At 35.8% G+C, this 3,548-nt stretch overlaps 1 non-coding gene across 1 annotated transcript; it reads left to right on the top strand.

The window, feature by feature from the left end:
• The first annotated feature begins 2,992 nt into the window (after positions 1 to 2,992).
• Positions 2,993 to 3,064, top strand: TRNAV-AAC (transfer RNA valine (anticodon AAC)). Its single transcript has one exon. It is a non-coding gene; the product is annotated as a tRNA-Val (tRNA).
• Positions 3,065 to 3,548: the final 484 nt, after the last annotated feature.

The following is a 3,548-nucleotide window of genomic DNA, read 5'->3' on the forward strand; positions in this document are numbered from 1 at the left end:
ACCATACAAGCTGAATACTTCTCACCTCAAAAATCCATCATGTATGGTTGCTCTACTGGAGCTTTTGAATTCTTTCCCTAAGCTTGATGAAGGAGATTATTAAATGGTTTGGTGGAATAAATCCATTTCAAGGTGTTGAATTCCTTCGTGCTTTTCAGAGGAGAATGGCTTGCCAATGGAAATGTAAAGAAAAATCCCTTAAGGGTAAACATGAACATGACAAAAAATTATTGAATAGCAAGCGTAATGATATTAACTTAAAGACTTCAATAGCTTCATTAGAGGTCCAAATTCGTAAATTGGATAACTATAGGGCCAAGGAGCTAAAATTGGTGTTTGATTACATTGGGCTAAAGAAGGTAATAGAGGTTCTAAGTACTTCTTTAATTTTCTTGAATACAAGAATAGAAAGAAGTTCATGTTGGAGATATCCAAGATGAAATGGGTGTTCTCCATACAAGGCCCAAAGAGATTAAAGACTTATTCTAGACATACTATGAAAAATTATTTAGAAAGGATGTCCATTGGCTTGGTGTGCAACCAATTTTGGGAGACATTGTTTAAGGACATATTCCTAGGAGATTGGATAAGGATTATAGTTTGTTCTTAGACTACAATCTCTTTATTGAAGAGCTAGAACATGTGTTTTTTTCTATGGCAGCAAACAAAAGTCCCATAGTTGATGGCCTGTCATTGGAATTTTATCAAACCATGTGGCATCATATCAAGGAAGGTTTTTATTTGCTCTATTTAGAGGCATTGGAGGCTAGATATTTAGGGATTGATGTTAACAAAGGTATTATCAAACCCACCCCTAAAGGGAATAATGAAGACACCATTTCCATGTGGCATCCCATTACCTTGCTTAATACTTCTTACAAAATTATTAGTAAAGCTTTAACTGCAAGGATCAAGCCAATTGTTAAATACATTGTTAGACCTGAGAAAACTACTTTTCTTGGTGGGAGATTTATACTTGATAATCTTGTCCTTTCTTGGGAATCTATAGAATGGGCTCAACATTCAGGCAAAAATGTTATTCTTGTGAAGTTGGATTTTGATAAAGCTTATGATAGAATGCGTTGGAGTTTTATCCTTAAAATGTTGCAATGGCTAGGATTTGGTTCTAAGTTATCCAAACATGTTCAAATGTTATTCTAAGATGCCAATGTTCAACTTATTATAAATAAAAAGATGCTCAAGCCCTTTCCTCTACAACGCTCTATTAGGCAAGGCTGCCCTTTGTCTCCTTTTCTTTATTATCTAGTTGTTGATGCCTTAGGCTATTTGTTACAAAAATATAATCAAATGAATAAGATATGAGGTATTTCCACCCCTATCAACTCAGTTGTGATAAATTATCACTTTGCTATTATTCCTCGAAAATTCTGAAGAGGAGATTAATAATGTCGTGGATGCTCTCAACCTTTATTGTTCTATTTATGGGTCTAAGCTTTCTCACCATAAAACTGAATTTCTTATGCTACAAATTGACCTTATTCATCCTTGGATTCCTAAGGAATGGAAGCAAATCAAACATGGTCAAATTACGCACTACTTGGGCATACCCTTTGGTTTGGGAATCTCTCTTTCTATTATGTGGAAATGGTTTCTTAACAAAGTCAAAATGAAATTATGAACTTGGGAAAATAATTTTTTATCTCTAACTAGTAAGATCCAGGTTGTGAATCATATTTTTCTAGCTTCACATGTTTAGTGCTCTTCTTGTTGGCTGTGCTCAAAAGAGAGTTATGTTGATCTTATCAAACTTGTTTGGCATTTTCTATGGTTGAATTGGAGTGGTACTATTGGGTTCAAATATTATTCATGGGTCCATTGTACCCAACCTAAATCTAAAGATTGATTAGACATTTTGGATCCTCCAACTCAAGGGGTGTGTCTAGTAGCCAAATGGATAATTTGAGCGATCAAGGGGGATGAGCCTTGGAAAGATTTTGTTCGGTTCTGCACTATCCAAGCCTCAACAAAAATAAATGCAAAAATATTAAGTGGATGGATAAAATTTTAATGGATCCCTCCTTTCATATTAAAGCTTCCTTTCCTTTGCAGTCTATTTGAAGGGCATGGAAGCAAGTGTGCAAGTACTTGAGCTGGAGGGATTTTTCTCTTCAACAAGGTTTTAGCTTTGGTGATTCCTTAATTTGGTGGAATAAATTGATCCAATATGAGGGCCAACCTCTTGTCATTTCTTTCCAAAGACATTCTTATTATCTCTTTAAGAAAGGAATTTGCTTGTTTAAGGATTTGTGGGACTTTCAACTTATTAGAGTGGGCCTCGTGGTCAACTATCAAGCATACCTTTGGTCTAGCTAACAAGTTCAAAGGGTTTTTAATCTTTGTTAAATCTCTAGTTCCTAGTGATCTTACCATGAAGATTTGTATGCCATTGGAATGTGATTTCTCAAAAGATTGGTGGTGGCTATCTTCTCATTAGTTTTTCTAGTTTCCTTTTAAAAAGTTCTACCTAAGCCTGCTGCCCTCTTTGCCATTGAATCTAAGATTAAATTAGAAATAGAACTATAAATTCAAAGAAACAACGTGGAAAAAGTTGAGTACTCATATTTGGCTGTCTAAAGAAGAGGTCAATGCATAGATTTTGGCTTGGAAAATATTACATTTTAAACTGCCAATTGGTGATGATTTGAGATGTATGAGGATTCAACTAGATAAATGCCCCATTTTCCTTCAGGGTGAAAGTCTAAAACATATCTTTTGGTATTTCTCTTGGACTAAGAAAAAATAAAATGTTATTTTCAATTATATTCCAGATATTTTTGGTCATTCGTTATGTTGGAAAGAAGCTATTCTAGGTATAAATCTTAAAAAATATATAGTTATTGATTCTATGAGACATTTTTTTTCTTAACATATGAAAAATTAGGTGTATGGTTGTTTTATCTAACCATAAGGTTCACCGATGTTGGTGTTGGAAATAAGCTACACCCGGACCGATGATGGACTGGTCCAAGAGGGGCCAGTAGCTCAGTGGTAGAGCACTCCAGCAACATATGGAAGGTCCTAGGTTCGAGTCCTAGCTGGTCCATGTCTCAGCATGGTATCAGAGCCAAGTTCAGGCTAGGATCCCCAAGCACACAAGAGGTGTGGCTTAAGGGGGGGTGTTGGTGTTGGAAATTAGCCACACCCGGACTTACGATGGACTGGTCCAAGAGGGGCCAGTAGCTCAATGGTAGAGCACTCGAACAGTGTATGGAAGGTCCTAGGTTCGAGTCCTAGCTGGTCCATGTCTCAACAACCAAGAAGGAGAAATTCTTAGGTTTTATTCTAAAATCATCTTTTAGACTATTTTCTTATCATGCTCATAATTGCAAAGAGGTTCTAAAGAACAAATGAAGATCAATGACCAATGAGATAGGATCAAGTTCTAGCTTTTACAACTTCACAAAAATGATGCCTTTTGTTCTGAACAACTTCAGCAAATGTTAAATTTCAGGTTGTGAGATGTGTTTTATTGTAGTGATGATGAAGTTTAGTTTCAGCTAGCTATGGTGCAAACTATAATATTTCAG

Source organism: Cryptomeria japonica, chromosome 10, assembly GCF_030272615.1.
Source record: "Cryptomeria japonica chromosome 10, Sugi_1.0, whole genome shotgun sequence".
NCBI lineage: Eukaryota > Viridiplantae > Streptophyta > Pinopsida > Cupressales > Cupressaceae > Cryptomeria > Cryptomeria japonica.